At 49.3% G+C, this 21,743-nt stretch overlaps 1 protein-coding gene across 2 annotated transcripts in view; it reads left to right on the top strand.

The window, feature by feature from the left end:
* Positions 1–5,619: 5,619 nt before the first annotated feature.
* Akap1 (A-kinase anchoring protein 1) overlaps positions 5,620–21,743 on the top strand; it is a 31,428-nt gene continuing 15,304 nt past the window's right edge. For both annotated transcript variants that reach the window (XM_057775220.1, XM_057775219.1), the window contains exon 1: positions 5,620–5,698. The gene's annotated coding sequence lies outside the window, so the exon portion shown is untranslated. The remainder of the gene's footprint in view (positions 5,699–21,743) is intronic.

Raw genomic sequence — 21,743 nt, 5'->3', positions numbered from 1 at the left:
TATTCAGAAGACAGAGGCAAGAAGATCCGTGACCAGCGCCAGGCCATCCGGGTCTACACAGATTATCTCTTCCCGAATAAGAAAAACTCCCGGTTACAATGTTTCCAAATGTAATGTTCTAGCCACCATTAAATCCCTGGGTAGTCACAATGTTTCAATGGTATCCCCCCCCCCCCCCCCCCCCCCCCCCCGCAAGCGTGTGTGTGTGTGTGTGTGTGTGTGTGTGTGTGTGTGTGTAGATCTGCAAAGGTTTTCTGGGGTGATGGTTTATGTATATTTTACTTGGATACATTTCTCCTTCCTTCTTTCTTTCCTTCCTTCCTTCCTTCCTTCCTTCCTTCTTTCCCTTTTTCCTTCTTTCTTTGACTTTGACATTACTATGCTGCCCAAACTGACTTCTAGCTCCCCATGAAGCCAAAATCAAGGATGACCTTGAACTTCTTACCCTTCTGCCCCCACCAGTGCAAGGTTACAGATTGGGTTGCCATGTCCAGTTTGTGCCATGCTGGGGACCAAATCTAGGGCTTTGTGAATAGTAGGCAGGCATTCTATCAACTGAGCCACACCCCAGCCCCAGAGATGTGCCATGCTTTAGATGAGGAGAGCCAGAGGCTGAGGACAATGGAAATTTGGCTGCCAAATGCCTGCTCCTATACTGTACTCCCCCACCTTTTCTGGGAACAAGGCACCTTGGCCATCTCACCCACAAGGAAGCTCAGGTTTCCCTGAGTTACTTGAGATTTCTAGATAGCTGTGCTGTAGCAATGTTCAGAAGGCTATGCACAGAACAGCCACGCAAACTACCCAGCTAAACACAGCACACTGAACTACCCGGCTCCTAGCATTCAAGCAACTACACACTTGGCATTCAGGAAGCTTAGGTAGACTCTGGGAAGGTCCATACTGCTATCTTTCAGGAATCCAGGGAATCAGCTAACTGGCTTGCATGCTGTGATGGCTCTACCTGCATGAGCTTTGCCATCGTGGGAGGCTTACATTAGCTTTAGGTAGCCTCCACCTTGCTAAGAGCATGCCGATTTTTCTTCTCATGTTCCAGTTCTAAGCTGAATGCCCAGTGGATGAAGCTGAGAACAGTAGAGGAGTGGGGCTCTGGGGAGTGTCCTATGATGATACCTAGGCTAGCTACCCATCGACCAGGAGGAGGGGAACTGAGACTGGGAGAAATTCCCAAGAAGTAGTTAGTGATGGAGACTGGCTTGGGCTATAGTTATCTGAGGCCCCTTCATCAAAGACTCTTGTGCAAGAGCCCTTCCCTGTGAGGCCAAAGGGGAGGCAAGTAACAGCTCCCTTTCACCACCACTGGCATCCCGTTTTCCTTTGATGAGTTGGTCTCCAGGGGCTCAGGAGAGGAGGGCAGTGATTGGTTTATGAAGGCTACCATACCTAGGTTCAGTATGACACCTGGCTGGCTCAAAACAACAGGAACTTAACGGTCCCACACTTCTGGAGGAAAGTCTAAAATCAGAGTACATCCTGACAGCTGTAGAGGAAGGCTTTCCTGGTCTTTTCCCAGAGTTTGCTGGTCTGCTGACAATCTTTGGCATCCACCCCCACCCCCTTTGTCTTTTGTTTCTTTCTGATGCTGGAGATCAAACTCAGGGCCTTGTGTGTGCTAGGCAAGTGCTCTACCATCAAGGTAACCCCAGCCTTCTTTAGAGCTCCATTCTCACGGGGAGTTCTTTCTGTCTCAATGGCTTTGGAACTCTGCTTATAATAAGGCATTCATTATACCAAGTGCGCTGAGTTAGGGTTATTCTTATAAGAACCCTAGTCCTATTGGAATAGAGCATGATCTCCACTTAGTCCCCGTTTTCTGTTGGAACAGAGGTGTGACCTCCACTCAGCCACTGCAGCAGCCTGGAAACTGGGATGCATTTGGAGGCAAAGGGGTTTAGGTCTTCAAAGCATCTTTTTTAGAGGACCCAATCCCCCACACACACACTTCTGCAAAGATTCATTTCTCTGTGTAAAACTGCTCCCTCAGGCCCTGCCTCTCAATCTGTAGTGAAGCCAGCCGGTTAATCAATGAGTCTGAGTCAGAAAGCTTGGGTTGAAATCTTGACTTTGTTGCCGTGTGTGACTAAGCGATTTGAAACAGGAATACATTACAATAAGAGTTTTTGAGGTTGTTGGAGGATTAGGACCAAGACCTTTGCTCCATGTTGGGGATTAAGTGTTGGGAGTACTAGTTACTCATGTGTGATTAGAGTTCTTCCCCGATTCTTCTGACGGATTTCCTCGGGTGTATCCTGTGTAGACAGAGGGGCTTGGGACATAACCAAATGCGTTTTCTCTGTAAAAGAACTGGGAGTGTCACCTTACTAGACCTGGAAGGAGGTGGGAGGTCCTTGGACTTCCCACAAGGCAAGGAACCCTGACTGCTCATCGAGCTGATGAGGAAGGGGGACTTGATTGGGGGAGGGGGAGGGAAATGGGAGGCAGTGGTGGGGAGGAGGCAGAAATCTTAAATAAATAAATAGAACTGGGAGTGGGTGTTATTATTTTTTATGCGGGGGTGTTGTTCGGGAGGGGGAGACACGAGACGCGCGGGGTTGGGGAAGGAGAGACGAGACATGCGTGGCCTTGTCTCCAAAGGAACAACAGTGGGAAGAGTGGAGAGCGGGAAGGAAGGACTTCTTTAATGTATACAAGCTCACGTTTACCATCCCTTGGTATGTCTTTGTGGACTCTTCCAATGGTAGGGCATTTCTCAAATGTGACTTTGAGATTAGAGAGGCTGCTAAGAGACTAACTTTTTAAAAAAGGGCTTCACAAGGGGCTAGGGATATTGCTAGGTTGGTAGAGTGCTGGTCTCCCATGCAAGAGAATTTTGTCCCCAGGTCACATAAACCAGGGTTGTCAGGCACACCTGTAAGACCAGCATTCCAGAGGGAGAGATGTGAGGGGAAGGGAAGAAGACAATGCTTTGGATTTGGTTCTTTTCTTCCACTATGTGGGTCCTGGAAACTGAACTCAGGCCTCCCAGCTTGACAGCAGGTGCCTTCACCCTCTGAACCATCCCATCGGGCCCACACACCCAGCTTTGTTCATTTGTTTGTTTTTGAGACAGGGTTTCTCTGTGTAGCTCTGGCTGTCCTGGAACTTGCTCTGTATACCAGGCTGACCTCGAACTCAGAGAGCCTCCTGCCTCTGTCTTTTGAGTACTGGGATTAAAGGCTTGCACCACCACCACCTGGCTCACATTCAACTTTTCTTTTTTCTTTTCAAGACAGGGTTTCTCTGTAGTTTTGGAGCCTGTCCTGGAACTCACTTGGTAGATCAGGCTGTCCTCGACCTTACAGAGATCCTACTGCCTCTGCCTCTTGAGTACTGGGATCAAAGACATGGGCCACCACCACCTGGATCACATCCAGCTTTTAACATGGGTGCCGGGGTTCTAAACTCAGGTCTGTATAGCAAGCGCTCTTGTCCCTCTTACCTTTAAGCTCTCTCTCCAGCCCTCTAGTTTTACTTTTTCCTCCCTTTTCTTACTTTCTTCCTTCTCTTCTTTAAAATACCCCCACTTTAAGCCAAGTAGGGTGGTGCATAGCTATCATCACAAAACCAGGGAGACTAACATGAAAAATCACAAGTCTGAGCCAGTTCGAGTTACCTAGTTAAAAAAAAAAAACTATCTATAGCAAAGCAAAAACGAAACATCCCCAAATATGTGTATAAGTGTGTCTGTTCCTTTTTTTTTTTTTTTTTTTTTTTTTTTTTTTTTTTTTTTTTTTTTTTTTGGTTTTTCGAGACAGGGTTTCTCTGTGGTTTTGGAGCCTGTCCTGGAACTAGCTCTTGTAGACCAGGCTGGCCTCGAACTCCCAGAGATCCGCCTGCCTCTGCCTCCCGAGTGCTGGGATTAAAGGCGTGCGCCACCACCGTCCGGCTGTCTGTTCCCTTTTTTGCATAATTTTACATATTTGTATTTCTACCCATTCTTCTTTTACCTCCAGGCTTGCACATCCAATTCAGTTGCTATTTGCAAAGACAGAACAAAGGTAACGGGTCCCAGACAAACCAAATGCTTGTCTACTATCACTTTCTTCATTCTTCGTTCCCACAGTAACTCCAGCCAGAGGGATCATCATTCCGTTTCTCTTTCCTTAACCACAAAACATGAGTGAGTCTTGTTCCTCTACTTCCAACACCCTCGGAATCACTGAGTGCGGGGTTATGTATGCCCATGTATGAAGGCAAACACTCATACACATAAAATCTTTAAAAACAATTTTAGGGGGCTTACTTTGAGATAGGAGCTCAACTCTAGCCCAGGGCACCTTGAAATTGTGGCATTCCCCCTGCCTCAGCCTCCCAAGTGATGTCTCATGAAATAAATGAGTTAGACGGTAGATACATGGAATTTTATTTACTATTCAGTAAGCATATAGTCTCTTTAAATTTTAAATTTACATTTGATCACCAGTGAAGGTTTTTCCAAGCAAGATTTTAGATAGGATTCTCTGTAGATTTGGCTGTCCTAGAACTCACTCTGTAGACTAAGCTGGCCTTGAATTCAGAGATATGCCTGGCTTTGTCTCCTGTGTGCTGGGATTAATGGGGAGTGCCACCACTATTTGGCTGGGACCAAGAAATGGTTAGTTCTTAGTAAGGTATCTTTTTTATATTTTCTTCAAAATATGTGCATTTAAAGTACCATTTTGCCTTTGTAATGCCAACACTTGGGGATTTCAAGGTCAGCCTCAGCTACCTTGCCAAGTTGAGGCCACACGAGACAGTCTCAGAATATCAAAGTAAAGCAAGAAACAAAAAGTGCCTAGGTTCAGAGCAGGGCTGCTCAGTGGCACCTCCATTCTATCCGATTGTCTGAAGGTATTGTATTTTCCAAAGTTGTTGGGGGAGGCGGTGACTCATGGTGACCCCTTCTTCTAAGGCAAACTTTCTAAACTATTTAGAGAAAGTCACTTCTACATCACGAAATTTGCGACAATGCGAAAGCAACTTGCATTCGAGTGCTAGCTACATAGTATCCATATTACCGAGCAATTTTAATGGCCTCCTTTTATACTCGCAATGCTACATTATACTCTCAAGGTTAAAATCCGAGACAAGGGGAGCCTTGTCCCCCGCCAGCTTCCCTGGCCTTTTCTAGGGGACACACCACCCGAAAGCAGGAGCCTGCTTGACACTTGGGAAGAGGTAGAGTCCCCACGCGTGCCAAGTTCACCGTGGCCGGTACGCAGGCACCGGGAACTCCTCCGGCCCGCGCGCGGGACCCACCGCCATCTCCCCCGCCCACCCCGACTGCAGCTCCTCTCGCGAGAGCGCCGGCAGGGAGGGCCCGAGCGGCGCCGGGGTGTCAGCGGAGCGCCCCAGACCGCGCCCCTCTTGGCACAGCTGGGAGAGAGGCGCGCGCAAGTCGGGGGAGGGGGGTGAGGGAGCGGCCGGCGTCGCGCACGCGCAGGAGGGCGAGCGGGCAACGGAGGAGGGGGGCCCACGGAGACCCGAGGGCGAGGGGCGGGGCTTTGCGTCGCGGCGCGGGCACGTCGTTGCGCGTCCCCCCAGTATTTAATGTCTCTGTGTTCGCCCGGCCTGGGCTAGCACGTGGGGGAGCGGCCGAAACGCGGCGCAGCGGTGCAGGGCAGGGCCGCGGGGCTAGGTGGGGGCCAGGGGGGCGGTGGCGGGAGGACTGTGTACCTAGACGGTCGCCCGAGAGCTGGTAAGTAGTGGCTGGCGCGGGCATCCGCCTGTCGGGCCCGAAGGGAGAGCGAGTTGGGGGGTGATGGGGAGCCTGGGGTGCAGGTGCAGGGTGCGACGCGCTCGCCAGGTGCGCCGGGGACGGAGCGGTGTGTGCACGGCGCCCGTTGTGAAGCGGGCGGGTCTGTGCCTCGGTGACCCGCGCGCCCCCTGCTCCTCCTTCGCCGTGGAGCGGGCTGCTGACAGATAGCGTGCGCTGAGCTTGGGGCCGCTGCTCCCCTTCCCATCCCCCGCACGTCACTGGCCTCTAGGATGGAGATGAGGGACGCAATTCCCCGGGCGCCCTGGTGCGCCTCAACTTTCCCAGTGCTGGCTCACCCTTTTTGGGTACCGAACCCGAGCGCGTCCCACCCAAGGTCGCCCAGCCTCGCTCGCGTTTACTTTTCAAAGGTCGTGTGTACCTAGTTTGAGCGTGGAGGGGAGGCAGCGAAGCAGTGTCTGTCCAGGACCCGGTGCCCAAGGCGGGAGAACTGGTCCTTGGGGACCGATCCCTTTCCTGGCTGAGGGATCGGAGTTGGAATTGGTCACTTTCAGAGCCTCATCCAACTTCTGGGCCCGGTTGATTCGTTCTGGGTTGGCCCGGCAGTTGTGGCAAACCCGAGCAGGTAGGCAAGGTTCTTGGAGTTCAGTGCCGCAAACTATTGGAGCGAGCTCTGCCTTCGCAGCCGGGAGGATGGGAGGCAAGACAGGTCCCAAACCTATTGGCCGTGGAGGGACCTTAAGAACCGAGTTAGCAAGTCGAGGCCTTGGGTATCTTTAAGGGGATTAGGGTTTGTGGCCTCATAAGCGTGTCCCGTATGGTGGAGGACTTTTGGCTAGAGGTGCCCTCTGACTTCTGGGCTGGGGGGAGTCCAGTGTCACATGTCACGCTCCACCTTCCTTCCCGTCCCAGGTCGGTGATTTGGAGGGACTTTGCCGGGGTCATAGGTAAAAATGTGCTTCCAGAGACCTCCGGGCGCGTAAGGGGCAGATACTTCGGTGCCAACTACTCCTGTGCTTTAGGTTATGGCTTTTCCTGTTTCCTTTCCGCGGGAGGAGGGAAGGTACTGTTGGTATTGGACTGTGCAGAAGAGACCTCTGGGAAGCCCTCTACATAACGGGACCTTCCCCCCCCCCCCAGGCAAATGCCTCGGGCAACTGATACCTTTCTAAGCACACCTTGGGCTGTGCTTAACACAAAACGGGTGGATTTCACTCCAGGTGCGAGTGGAGGCTTCTCAAACCCAGTGGGAGAGGGTGTATGTGTAGGGCAATTAGTGAGGTTAAACTGTCGATCTTTCCCCTACTGAGGTTGAGGCTGCTTGGGGTTTAAATTTAACTCCTGCAGTGAAATTAGGGCTGCTGGACCTCTATACCCGAGTATTACAATTGACATGCAGGAGCACAGTTCACAGAAAGTTATTGCTTCTGGGAGTTAACCTTACATGCTCATTTAACTGCAAAATCCTTTCCAGATTAGTAACCGTGAAGTGTTTTGTTTTTTGTTTTGTTTTGTTTGTTTTAAACGTTTAACTTTAGAAAGTGAGGCTTAGAGTCTTAGGGCTACACTTACCCATTCCTCTCTTAAAGGTACAGAGCATCTAGAACTCTGTGAAGGAGTTGTTCTATCGGCTTCTTCTGTTATTGGCATTTAAGTGGTTCACCTGCAGTTTATTTAGGACTTTTTCCGAGCCCAATGAACAAGTGAGGTTATGTTTGGGGAGCTTTGTGGACATGTTGTTGAGCCTTCCTTCACCTCTAACTTGTTTTGTAGGTTCTGGGTAATTCCTGGGTGTAGTCTTGTGAAATAGGAAAAATAGCCTTGGGTTAGAGGACCCTACGGGTATGCAAATCACCGAAGCCTCAGTCATTTTGTTAATTCAATAGACCTTGTTCTGTAGGGTGTGCAGGTGGCTATCCAACCCCGTGGGTGAGACCTGCTCTAGACCTAGTGGGTTTGTGTCCATGTGGAGTTCCTTATGGGAGTCTCGCCCATCTCCCAGCTGTTTGTAGAAATTGCATTTACGGTTAGCCAATGCAGGGCGGCAGCCAAGATACAGCTATCTCTAATGTATGTCGCCTGCTCAGACCCTGAAAGTAATGTATCAGGTTGCTGAGCATCAATACTTTAAAGCAATGTCTTGCTAACCCGTAAACCAGATTATACTTGGACCTGGCCCAGAGGCTGGTTGTAGCCATAGTTGATGGAGGAAAGTAGCTTCCCCTTTCTCATTCCAGCTTCCCCTTTCTCATCCTGAATATGGATGGAGATCATATCTGAGACTTGGGACTATGCCTGGTATATGGCAGGCACTTCAGTATAGTATCCCTCTCTCCCGAGGAATCCCTGTGTTTGACTCAGTCATTTGATTATTTAAATATAAAAGCACCTCCTCCCCTAGCCTCTGACCTAGTAACTTGCTTAGAAGGAAAGAGAAGACAAATTGGTTTCTCCATGCTTAGCCACCTAGCCCCCTGGGTCAACATGTCTCCATCAAACTGGCATTTTAAGGTTTCGGAGCTCATGTGCCTGGAGAGCTGCCCTGTTTTCCGTGGCCACTCCTTCCTAATCTTCCGCGTGAGTCTGTCATGCCTAGGCCTCTGCAGCCCAGTCTTTTCCTGTTTGGGGGAAGTTTGTGTCTGGCATTTGTTTCATCCTAGGAACTTTATTATGGGGAGGTGCTTGGGTTCTGTGGACTCCATGCCCTGCTGAAATCATCTCATCATATTTGAAAGTTGATGATCTCTATAGTGGGGTGTGTTTAAGTCCTAAATCTTACTAACTAGGGCAAGTTCTGTTTCTCCTTCCTGGTGTAGTCATCTCCACCTTTCTCAAGTACTTACTTGGGCTTGAATGTAGGGGCCTTGTGCATGGTAAGTACTGAACCATTGAACTTTAGCCCCAAGTGTTCTTTTTCTTCTTCTTCTTTTAAACAGTCATGATAAGTGAAGCCGGCCTAAACCCACAATCCCTCTGCCTCAGCCTTCCAAGTGAAGGGATTACAAGCACACAGCACCACTGTTCACCTTTTCCTTACTTTGTCTTATTCCTCCTGATGGTGTGTGTTGTTCTAAGGCCTTGCCATTTGGATGCTCTTGCAGTTCTTGTAAACTTTCTGTTCCCTGTCCTGTCTCCTGACCACTTGTGTTGACTCAGCCTTGTCACTGAGGCCCATTTGCATCCAGAGGTAAGCAAGGTGCGTTCTGGAGGAAAAGCTTGCGTGCTCAGGATGGGGGGGCTGTCGCTGTTGACCTTGGCTGTCCAGAGTTCAGGGCCTCACCTAGCTCTCCAAGCTCCAACCAGCCTCCTGTTTCTGAGGGTCTGGTTTTTCTCAATTGGTAAAATAGACTTGGTAAACTAAAGGCTTTAAAGGTATTCTGATTATGGGCTGAAGAGAGAGGGAGGGAAGGAGAGAGAGCGAGCGTGTGCACAAACACTGATCATCTCAGGCTTATACCTAAAAAGTATTCTGATAGTGGGAGTTAGGGCAAGGTGCCTGGGGGCTGGGGACTGCTAGAGGAATGTGTTTGGGCTGCCACACTGGGCAGTGCAGGTCACCAACGTTTCATCACCATGAAAAGTTTTGGTTAGTGCAGGTCTAGAATATTCCTTGTCTTACTCTAAAATCTTAGCTGCCTCCCTGTAAGTCTCTGAAACACCACATGTTTGGGTTTTAGTGTTAATAGCTCACAACCCCAACCACTTGGGTGACATAGTTTTTCTTCCTATGGAAGGTTAAGAACCAACTTCTGGCCTATAGTGGGGAGGGGTATGGTCCCTTAGGAAATAGATTGAGAAATGAATTTAGTGAGAGGCTTGGGGACATGAGCACTGAGCACAGTGGTCAAGACTTGAAGCCGTTAGCCATTTTGGTTTGAGAGCTTTGTTCATTACTGCATAGGGCCTTGTTGGTTCTCCAAGACCTGTCTGTATTCCTTGTCCTTAGTCTCCAAATGCCGTGTGTCACCACACCATAGCTTCCAAAAGGACCTGTGTGAAACCTCTCCGCTAAAGTAGTTAAGTTTTTATCCTGTGCCTCTAACACATTTTCTTCTGAGGCCAGGTCTGCCTGTGTATCTTAGGTGTGAACTGTGTAGTCACAGCTGGCCTCAGGTCATCCTCAGAGCCTTCCAAGTGCTGGGATTTCAGGCATGAGCTACTTTATCTGACTTCTTAGCAACTTAACAACTCTTAATGTTAAGAGTTGTACTTTTACAGAAGGCAATGGGGAAAGAGTGGCAAGAGTGTTGCTCCTGAAATGTTGGTGTGGGACGAAGCTGTGGGGAGTGGACAGACGTCTGCTTAACTCATAGGGACCAGATGGCTCACCGAAGGGTGGGTACCGTCAGAGTCCAGGTTGATGGACCAATGAGTTTTATTGGCGTTACTTATAAGAATATGGGTGAGGGGTTATTTATAGGAGCAGAAATGACGCAAAGACATGTTTCATCACCAAGACCCACCCCAGCACCAGTGACAGCTTGCTGAAGCTGGGAAACCTAGAGCACACTGCACAGCCTGCAGGCGGCTCAAGCAGGTTGGAGAGCATCCTTTCCAGGTGACTCTGGTCTGAACCTCTTCCCTGCAGCTGGTCTGGTCGCAGAGTCTTTGCAGCTCTCCTTCCAATCTTCTTTGTGGCTCAGCTCTTTTCCCTCTGAGAGGGACTCAGCATTTTTACTCTGACAAAGAGGAGCCTAGTGACTCTGTTCGGTTTCAGGGAGTTCTTGAAGCTAGTTTTTAGTTGTTTACATACCTGTTTACATCCCTGCAGGATGGAATGTTTTGATCTGGGAAGAAACTTGTCAATCAACAGTCTGGTTCTGGCTCTGCTTTGTTTGGATCTTTCCAGAGTAGCACTGAACTTAATCTTCCAAGTGTGCAGCATGTGATGAGCACCTATTAGAACGATCTATATTAATTTGTTGAAATGGGGTCTTACTGTGTTGCCATGGCTGGTCCCAGGCTCCTGGGCTCAAGGGGACCCCCCAACTCCCCAACCCCCCACCCCGCTTCCCGAGTAGCTAGGACTACATACCTCTGTACTGCCTAGATTTTTGTTTTGTTTTTTAAACCACACTGTTTTTTATCCTTTCTTCTCTGAGTTTAAGTATCTCTAGTTTGAAAATGAGATCCCCAAAGAGGATAAGTAAGGTGACCCCCAGGACATTCTCAGTTTTGGGCTGGCTTTGGATGAGTTGATGTATTTTTTTCTTCCCCATATGGGTCTGTCCTTGAGACCCTATTTTCTGCCCCATTATCACCTCCTCTTCGTCCACAATGTGAAACTGGACTTTTCAAGAATGAAAAGTTCATCCAACAGACAGAGCCTGTTAAGCATTTATTTTGAGTCTGTTAAGCCTCATTACAACCCTGTGGAGCTATTCAGGTCCCTTTTCCTAGAAAACTAAAGTTCCGATCTTATTCTCTCAACCCTTTACAAAGCCCTGTCATCATTAGGGAAATGCACCTTTGAAATGCACAAGTAATTACTGAATAAGAAAGCGTCAGGGTCTGGAAAACGGAGCGGGTTACAAGACAACCTTGAAGTCACTCATTCCTTGGCTAATAATAACATTGCCTGTCAGACCTCACATGGAGGTCATGAGACCATCCCCCTGGCCCTCGGTAGGCTGTTACCCAAGAGAGGAGGAGACAGCGAGATCATCCAAGGCAGTCCCCAGACCTTTCTCTCCAGCCTTGGTCTCCTCTCCCACCTTGATGAGGCTGAGAGATGGCACCCATTTGGAGGCTGCTCTGGTCTGCTGTTCATCTCGTGTCATTCCGTCAGTGACTTCTGACTTGTCCAGCTGCCCTGGAGAGCGACCAGCTCTTGAGAATAACCTCCCAGCTTTGTCCTTTGCTTTGGTGTGACCCACTCCACCAAGCTTGTGTTATTTTTAGCAGGTGGCATCCTCCAGGAGAGTCAAGTGCATGTGGCTGTGTGTCCAGGACAGGTCCTATGGGGGCCACTGCTCCTAATCAGGGGAAGGAGGAGACTGAAGCCACCCTTAGAAACTGCCATGGCCTCAGCACTGGCCCAGTAAGAGGTCTCTGAGGTTGTCTTTTCTATTCTGGGCTTGGGGCCGGACCAGGCAGGCATGTGACTGAGGCCATTGTCAGTGAGCTAGGGAGATGGGTCAGGTACTGTCTTAGGAAATGAGGCCCCTTGACACCCCAATAGTGAATTTCCCAGAAAAACGGATTAACCCCCATTTCCCACCCATCTCTGCCTTTTTAGTGAAGTTGTTCAAGTCTTAGGGCTAACCCCTACGAAGCATAGAACCTGAAACTGTGTGTTGTCCAATTGCTGGTGTCGTCTGGCTTTCATCAAAATACAAACGCGGGGGGTGGCTAAGTGACTCCAGTAGGGTGTGTGTGTGTGTGTGTGTGTGTGTGTGTGTGTAACCCAGGGACTTTTGCAGGTTAGGCTCTACTCTGAGGCACATCAGCAGCCCACACACCCCCTAACCCACTAGGAATCCTTCTCTGGGAGGAAGCCACTGAGGCGGAAGAGGGATGAAAAAGGAGTTTGACAAGTTTGCCTTGTTCCTCATACTTTTCTTTCCGCTCTCCCCCTTCTTTCTTCCCTCTAACTCGACTGCCAACTCCAGCCCATCTATCTGTTTCTGATTAAGAAAGCTTCAAGCCATATAAGGCCCTCTGTGGCCTATGGTTTATGTTGGCTGGAGAGCAAGGTTGTTGTTGCAAGGTCTGGCTCAAGGACTAGTGAGAGCTTTTGTGTGTGTGTGTGTGTGTGCGCGTGTGTGTGCACTGTACATGTGTGCACCTACCCCTAGGGGCTGGACCCACTTGAGGGGTGGTGCTAAGGACACTGGTCCAGCAATGGCTCTCTAAGTTAATGTGCAGTGTAGGTGCGGGGCTTCCTAGCAAGGGTGCTTGCTGAGATTTGGGGTAAAAAATAAATCAGTTTACCCAGAAAACACAGTTATGTTTCTAGCCAGGGGCATCATCATTCTGGACTAGAATCTGGAGGCAGCTTTTTTTGTTTGTTTGTTTGTTTGTTTTTCGAGAGAGGGTTTCTCTGTAGCTTTGGTGCCCGTCCCGGAACCAGCTCTTGTAGACCAGGCTGGCCTCGAACTCCCAGAGATCCGCCTGCCTCTGCCTTCCGAGTGCTGGGATTAAAGACGTGCGCCACCACTGCCCAGTGGGCAGTTTATGAAGAAAGAACAAAGTACCCTGACCCTGGAGAACGAATGCCGCTCTGGAAGTACATTTCCTTATTTGTTTGTTTGTTTGTTTGCTTGCTTGCTTGCTTGCTTACTTACTTTGTGAGTCCCGTGATTCCTAGAGTTTAGCTTCTGTGGGGCATGTGGAGCCTGCCATTCCTCTGACTCTCTCTTGGCCTCTCCTTGCTGTCCCTTGAGCTAGCTAAGCTTGCTCCTGCCTGAGGACTTTGGCACATATTTTCTCTGCCTGGGACTTTCTCTCCCTCTCTGCACCACCTTCATCCTGGCATGGCGCCCTACTGTTCAGCTCCATAGCTCTGGTGGCCCTTCTTTCAAGAGGCACATTCTCTCACCTTTCTGCATAGAGCTTCCCATCCCGTAGACTCCCCCTAGCCTTCTCCTGTCAGTTGGAGGGCCCACAAAAGACAAGGAAGCATTTCTTAGCCCTCCCATTACAAGGAAGCATTTCTTAGCCCTCTCATTACTTTTACATGCATGGGGGATGTGCCAGGGTGCCTTAGGGCTGTGCTCTCAAGCAGTCCAGAGGCGACAGGCATATTACATCAAGTTCTTCATTGTACTGTCTTATCTGAAAGTTGAGTCCCTTCCCTTCCTCCACCTTTGCTGCCTTGGTATTGATACCTTTATTAAATCATGGATCCTGCTGCGTTAGGGTGCGGAGACTGTTGCCATGATTCCCAAAAGCTCTGTCAGTCAGCATGTTCTCTTTCTGATTTTTCACTGCTGTGTTAGTTTCGAGGTATCTGAAGCAAAAATGCCGTCAGTTATGAGAAAAGAGAGCATTGCAAGTTTGTGCGTGAGTGGACGCTGCTGCGTATTTATCTTGGTTAGCAATCAGGACATACTGGGTGGTAACAGAGCATCAATACTGCTTGTATTTAGCCTAAGCATGAAGTTTCAACTGGCTATTGTGGCATATGTATACAATCCCAATGCCTGGGAGGCTGAAGCAGGAAGGTTACGATTTAAAGATTTAAAAGTCAGCTTGAGCTACAGAGTGAGAACCTGTCTCAAAAACCAAGACCCTAGATCAACAGCAAAGTCAGTCACAGCATTGCTTATGGAAAGAGGTTTTTTTGTTGTTGTTGTTTATTGTTTTGTTTGAATCCAATGCCTTGGCAGACTGAGCTGACTTTTTGACTGTATACAAAGTTTGAAAGGACAGTCCTTTGCTGGGACTGTAACTGATTGGTACAGGGCTTTCCCAGAATGCACCAGACAGACCCTGGATAATTTATTCATAGTCAGTTCTTTGTCCTAGAGCACCTGGGAAGCTACCTTAGACCTTCCCTTTCCTCCTTCTTTATTTTTCTATGTATTATTTTTAGTGTGTGTATGTGTATGTGTGTGTGTGTGTGCGCGCGCACACCTATGTGAGTATCTATCCAAGGAGCTGTACTCACAGGTGGTTGTGATCCACCTAGCCTAGGTGCTGGGACCTGAACTCAACTGCTTGAGCCGACTCTCCAGTCTTTCTAGCTGTCCTGTCGACTTTTGTCTGTTTCTGGTCTACTTGTTTGCTTGCTTTTTCTCTTCCTTTAGAGAATGCTGTCTGGTTTTCTGCTGTGACAAAGTGAACGCTCTGTTCATTCCCACACCTTCTTTCTCTGTCTCAGTATAGAAGTAGCGTAATTTTATAGTTGCTATTCATAAACATTTTCTGAGGCAAAGTTTGCAGTTTCTCATATTTTTTTTCTTTTCATTGTGTAGCCCAGGCTTGTCAGGTGTTCACCATCCTGCTGCCTCAGACCCCAACCCCGCCCCAAGTCCTGGGATTACACATATGCACCACCATGCCTCACCTTACCTGCTTTCTATACTTTTCTGCATCTTTACTAGTTCCCCGCTTCTCCTGAGCCTCTGCCTTTGTGGCAGGCTTTATGCCATTGGTTTGGAAGGCTTTTGTGATTAAGCACATCGGGTCCTCCTAAGAGTTCTGTGCTGCTCTGGGGATATAGCCCTTTCTGTTGGTTCTGCCTGTTCCTCCTCCTGGGAATTCTTTCCATCTGTTGTGTTCCTGGGTGTGATACCTACTCCTTTCTGGATATACCCCCATGTCTCGGTGGAACGCATCCTCTAGTACCTTACTGAGAAAGTGCGCACACAGGTGGGTGGCTCGCAGGAAGGACGCCGATGAGTGCAGGAGAGCAGGCCCCTTTGAAAGTGTGCAATGAGAGGGTGTGACTGGATACAGGACTGTTCAGCAAGGACAGCTAAGCCAGGAGGTCCCTTCCACCGAGGTGTCAGCAGGCACCTTTTGGGAGTTGTGATGAAGAGACGATCTGCAGTTGAGCACCCACGTGGTGGTGAATGTGGCCGTTGAGTGCAACCCAACTCTCCTTGGCTCCTCAGCACCCAGTCTAAAGTCCCCTCAGTTCCCACACAAGGACACTAGAACATCCCCGCCCGAGGAAATGGCACTCTGTTTTCTGCTTGTTCCTCTGACTACCAAATACTTCTGTCTTTTGGACTAATCAGTGGCAGTGTGGACAGCTCCCTAGGGAAGAGGTCATGGGTTTTGACTTCCAGAAAGCTATGGGAAGTTCAGTTTCTCATTCATTTTTGCCCTACACTGCCTGATACTTGGAGTTGCCAATAAATATTTATTGAATAAAAATTTTCCTCTTATGTCTTTGTGATTTCTTGGTTGCAGCCACTGCATTGGCTGTTGACCACACATCAGCGTCTTTTCTTGTCTCTTGTGAAGACACACACGATCTTTTAGTTTTTATTTTCTGGTCTTGAGACAGGGTCTCTAACTGGTGATCCTCCTGTCTCAGCACTCTGGAGTGCTGGGATTATGATCTCTCAAGTATGCTTGTAGTCAGATCACTGCGCACACCTCCAGGGCAGGCCTATGTGGTACCTTCTGTGGTGAGGTGGGAACTCCATGTACCCAGGAGTACATTCCTGCATCATCGCCCTTCAGAGCCTGACAGAATTCACTTGTAAGGCCAAGTGATAAGAAAGAACCTAAGACAGAGTTAGGATGGCCAGGTTTCAAAACCACACCTCTTCCCGAGGTGAAGAACTGGGGAGACCACCGTAGGAGGGCTGGAGTGTTTTCCCACATTACTGGAGAGGCCCAAGGCTGGGCCTGTCAGCAGAGAGAGGCAGGTGCTCTTCTTGTGTGGTGGTTCTCTTTATTACCAGGCTTTCTTTCTTTTACTTCTTGTGTGTGGTTGCTTTGCCTGCATCTGTGTATTGCACACCACGTTCATACAGTGCCTTCAGGAGACAGAAGAGGAATCGGGTCCCCTGGGACTGGAGTCACGGAGGATTTTACAAGCCACTGTGTGGGTACTGGGAATTGAACCCAGGACCTCTGCAAGAACAGCAGTGCTCTCAACAGCTGAGCCACCACCTCTCCAGTTCTTGTTACCAGATTCTCTGAACCGGAAGTTAGTTAACTACTGATTGGGCTGGCAAGGAAGACACCGTGTCTAGGAGAGAAGTTTTGGCCTCTGGCTCTTCTTACCTGAGCTGCTTGGTTCTAGACCTTAGTTTTCCTTTTGTCCAAAGGTTTCACCAAGCAGGTCTTCCTCTTAGATGTTTTGTTAAACTTCTGTCCTACTGTGAAGCATTTGAAAAAGTATTCCATGATGTCCTGATAGCTGGCCTACCTACGCAAGGAATTAGAGCTACGCTAGGGTGCATCTGTCTGTCTTGTCAGCCTGTCTGCCTGCCTGTTCTGGCTTGTTTGCTGTCCTGTCAGACTGTCACAATGGAGAGTTTAGGGCTAACCCTGGGCAGGCCAGCTAGCCCATTATGAGCTAATGTGGAATTTTGAGGTGCTCTCATGAGTCACAGCTTGCTCAGCCCCCCAGGGATGAAGGGAACACCAGCGCTGGGCTAAGACGGGCACACCTGAGGCATGGCTCCATCACTGTGATCCTGGGCCCCAGCCATGCTGCTGTGGGAGAGTGTCCCCGGTTCACCATCACCCCCACCTCAGTGGCAAAAGTGCACTCTGCCAGCAAGGTAGGTGCTGGCTTCACGACTTTGGTCCGGACCTCTTGTGTCCTGGGATTTTCTGGGAAAACTCTCTGGTACTATACTGGCCTCTGGGCTGGGGCCATGAGCGTGTAGATATTTAAATTAACTTTAGGTAAGATTAGAAACTGAGTTCTTCAGTCCCATTTTGTCGTATTTCAAGTGCTCAGTAAGCTCAGTAACGTGTGGCAAAGTGGCTGACTGCCAGTGTTGGACAGGCGTCACCACATGGGGCTTGCCCCAACGTTACCTCTGGTGATCTGCCCCACTTTGACCAGGCTGCCACTACCTTGACTATAAAGGTCACAGGCCTCCTCACCAGCTCTTTAGGTCAGCGGCTAGGACACCTTCAGGCTCTGCCCATACTCTTAAAGGCATCAGAACCATGATAATGCCATTTCTCCCTTGTATCTATTGCAACTCATAGAAATCCCGGCCTTAAAAAGAATTTACTTATTTTATGTGCCTGAGTGTTTTGCCTGCATATTTGTGCGAATACTGCATGTGTGCCTAGGAGGCCAGAAGAGGACAGCAGAAATCCTGGAACTGATGGTTATACACCTCCTTATGTGTTCTGGGAACCAAACCTCTATCCTCTGGGAGAGCAGTTAGTGCCTTTAACCATTGAGCCATCTCTTCTGCCTTAATCCTGGTCTTCAAAAAAGCTTTGGTGTACTCTGTCAATACTTGGGTACAGGTGTGTGCTCCAGTTTGGGATAGCCTTCTCCCTGGACCTGAGCTGCTTCCTGACAGAAGAACTCCTCCTTATAAGCATCGTGCACAGATCTGAATACGCAAGTAAGCAAGGGAGCAGCTGGCCTGAGAGTTCAGAAGATGCTGCTGATGGAAACTAGAGGGTCTTTTCCTTTGTAGCTAGGCAGGGAACCCCGAGTGCATGTTCTTCCTCCCCTCGACTCCTACCCCAGGGAACTTCCCTTGCAAGCCAGCAGCATGCTGCTGCTTTCCATACAGGAAATAAAGGAACGCCAGCTAAGCTTTCATCGCCTGTTAGGGGAAAGATTGCTTGAAGGGGAGGCTCATTTAGGGAGAGCTGGCTGTGCTTTGCTCTGGAGATGGAGCGGTCAGGGCACACACTTTCCCGGGGGATGTCACTGGGATGGTGGGAGGAATGTTCGAGTTCCAATCAAGAGGGCGTGTGGACAGTTGTCCAGAACACAAAGTGGTGTGGATTTACCCTCCAGGGCCAAGGCCACACTGGACTTGGGCTCTTGGCTCCTAAGCTGTTGTTTTTATGATTGACTTTCCTGTCAGTTCCATGCAGTCCCTTTCCCCAGTAACTGCAGCCAAAACTGACTTAATCACTAGGGCTAACACCATTCTGTGCCATTCCCAGGGATTGTTTCCTTGTTTAGAAGGCTCTAGACTGCCGTTACAGGTGTGTGAGCTGCTTTGTGAGTGAGGCCATTGCTTCCCCAAAGGCCATTCTGAGAAGCCACAGGTACTTATGGAAAGAGAAGGGATCCTTTTAGAACCGGGAGTGAGCAGTTGAATGTAAAGGCTGCAGGCTGTAGCACGTGCCTGCCTGCAGCTCTGTGTGACTGCTTGGCCACAAGCCAGCATGCATCTATTCCTGGGCAAATGGACCTGCTAAAAATAAGCAAGCAACAGTTTGATTCCAGCAGATTCAAAATAGCTGAGTGTCCTCCTCACCAGCCTAGGGCAGGTCTGTAAGCATCCTTGTGGGAGGCTTTCCCTGACTACAGGCAGCCTGCCTCCTGTGGGGAGAAGCCTTGGCAGCTTCCAGTTGACTTGAGTGTAGAGTGTGGGGCGCTGGGCCCTGTTGTATTCAGTCCACTTATATCTCAGGAAGTCCAGGTTTAAAAGCCAAATGCCAGATGAGTGGTGTTGGCGCACACCTTTAATCCCAGCCCTTGGGAGGCAGAGGCAGACAGATCTCTGTGAGTTTGAGGTCTACAGAGTGAGTTCCAGGACAGCCAGGGTACACCGAGAAACCCTGTCTCAAAAAACCAAAAACCAAAACTGCTTGGGACAAAGAGTAACTAACCGGCTTCATTAGGGAAGGAAGACAGTGGGAAGCCTTGAGGCTGAAGTGTGTATGTGCGCACATTCATGTAGGTGCATGCACAGCAACCCTACTTGGACTGTTGAGAGGTCGGTGCATCCTGTGTCACACACACACACACGTCAACCCTTATGTGTCAGATCATGTACATTGGGGATAGGAGAGTGTCCTTTTATAAATACCCAAGAAGGCTGTTTGACTGCCATGCGACTGGCTTGGGGTGAAGAAAAGAGAGGCTGCTTGTTTTCTTGGTTGTTAGGAAGTGGAGCTGGTGGAGGGGCATCAGTTGCCTTAGAGAGCCCCCTGTGGGTGCCTCCTGGTACCAGACATGCTTAAAAGACAGCTAGGTTTGCCTTCAAGGCCTTTGGGTGTGTAGCTGCTGGTCCCAGGGGCTCCTTACTCGGTAGAGACTGGCTGCTGCCCCACCCACTGTCTTGGAAGCAGGGACAAAGAATCCCTACTCTCTGTGGGGCTGTGGGGGAAATCCTTCACTCTCGGTCTTTGCCCGGAAAGAGGGGCTTTGTCCTGAGCGCTCACCCCCTCAGCAGTGCGTCTCTGGGCTATGGAGCAGTGGGCGTTGTGGATCTCTTTTGGGTTCATTGTATTGGCTGGTCTCAGGTTAGCACAAGAGAGGGAGACTGGATGGCGAATGTCACCACAACTGCTTTCCTGGGTTGTCCTTTCAGCTGAAGTCCTACAACAGAGTTATAGGTAAGCTTGAAGCTTAGAGCTTCAGTCTCTGGAAATGAATCCAGCGGGAAGGGAGTCTTAGATAGGCCGTGGTGGTGCTATGCTCAGAGCAGCAGAAAGGTGCTGGTCCTCGGCATTCTGTCTGAGCTAGGACTGGGGACAGCTGGGGAAGTGATGGAAGGGAGCCCCTGGCATGGTGTGGACCTGCCAGGCCCTGGACTAACGCTGGATCGGGGGGCTTGCTGTTGGGCCTCTCTTTGTGGCGTAGCTAGCTTCTGGGGTTTGAGGAGGTAAGAGTGGAGTGACCTGTAACAGAGAAGGTGGTACTGTGGGCTTCAGTTTAGTTTCAAAGGGGGCAGAGCCTCTCTCTACTGGACTGGAAGCCATTTCTGTCTTAGGTACCAAGCTGTCTTGGCTTTCTCTGCGTTAGAGGAGAGAGCTGCTCTCTGTTGGCATGGCTGTGGGTTTGTTCTCTTTTTGTCGGCTCCATTCCCCTGAGTCCTTTTCCTGAGGCCAGAGAACTCTAGAATTCTGTAGGAGTTACAGACCTGAGTCCTGCTGGGGAGGATTGCCTATTAGCAAGGGGTCAGACAGAAATGTAAGGCCATGTTCAGACTCCAGTCCCACTCCCGTCAGCACGCGCCTGCTGGGCACCGCCTTCCTGAGTCTGGGCTGTGTGCTCCTGCCTGCCAGGTACACCGTTTCTCTCCTAAACAGTCTCGTTACTCTTACTCCTTTGTGTGAGTGACACTGACCGTGGATCCAGGGAGTCTCATCTTGCTGCTGTGTTTTGAGTGTGTGGAGGATGTTGCAGATCAAAGGTTCTCAAGCCTGACTGAAGACTGGGATCAGCTGGGTTTAAAACCAAGCAAACCTGGTATTGATTCTTGGGTCTCAGATTCTGATTGAATTGGTTTGGGTGCCACCTTGGCCTCAGGCCCTGGAGAACTTCCTTGAATCTGGGTGTGGTGACTCACACTTGTTACCCAGTGATAATCATAGGAGTTGAGAGACTGAAACGGGAGAGTTGAAAGTCCAAGGCCAACCTGGGGTACCAATAAAACAAAGTAAAAACTTCCTCAGAGAGGGAACTGGAGAGATGGCTCAGTAGTTAAGAGCACTTTCTGCTTTTGGAGGGGCCTGAGCTTGGTTCCTAGTACCCACAGGTGTCTCACAACCATCCGTGAGTCGATTTCCACAAAATCTGATGCCCTCTTCTGACCTCCAAGGACATCAGGCACACATACATACATATATTCAGGCACAACACCTGAAATACATAAAATAAATCTTTAAAAAGCTTTTTTGGTGATATGTGTGAATGGGAAAAAAACAAAACAAAAGAAATAAAATAAAAAGAAATAAAAAGGAAGGGACATGACTGCTCCAAAGTTTGGTGGAGGAGAAAGTTTTTTGTGGCTAAAAGGGAGATTGTAGGTAGAGGCCATCTGGGAGTGGACATGACCAGGCTGAGCTGGGCCATGAGGGAGAGGGAAAGGGAGAAGGGGGAGGGGAACCCGGTGCAGCAGCCAGGAGGCCAAAGGTACAGGAGGGAAGGGTAACCAAAATGTCTGGATTATATGTAGGGAAGAGCCTCTGGGGAAAGGGTAGCTGAAGTGTTCAGGGTGGGGGTGGGGGATACCAGCCTTGTCCTGTAGGCAGTGAGGGTTGGCTGGGAGAACCTGGTGGCCTTAGAAGTTGTAACAAATCCACTAAAAAGACCATACTAGTAATGGGTTCACAGTTGCGTTATGCAAAATCAGTTTGCAGAAACTGCCTTTCTCCTCCAACTGAAGGCTTAGTCTGAGTCAGTTTTTCACACCCCAACCCCAGCTATGCTTTGGTTTTCTTCATTACAGTGTTTTCTGTCCATGCACAATTTCTGTAACACCAATACAGCCAATTACTACAGTATATTTAGTAATCATTGCTCAGAGAAGGACTAATTCCAGCTTGTGTCAAACAATAACCTTGGTGGGTGTTCTGAAGGGCCTCTGCCTATGCACAGGTATATTCGTTTTATGTTGTTTGTAGGGTATGCTTATAATATTTTCCAGGCTATTACTAATGCTGTAAAACGGTAGTATGCATT

Source organism: Chionomys nivalis, chromosome 7 (assembly GCF_950005125.1).
Source record: "Chionomys nivalis chromosome 7, mChiNiv1.1, whole genome shotgun sequence".
In the NCBI taxonomy this organism is placed as follows: Eukaryota; Metazoa; Chordata; class Mammalia; order Rodentia; family Cricetidae; genus Chionomys; species Chionomys nivalis.
The sequence above is the reverse complement of the archived record's forward strand: the minus strand, read 5'-3'. Positions and strand labels throughout refer to the sequence as shown.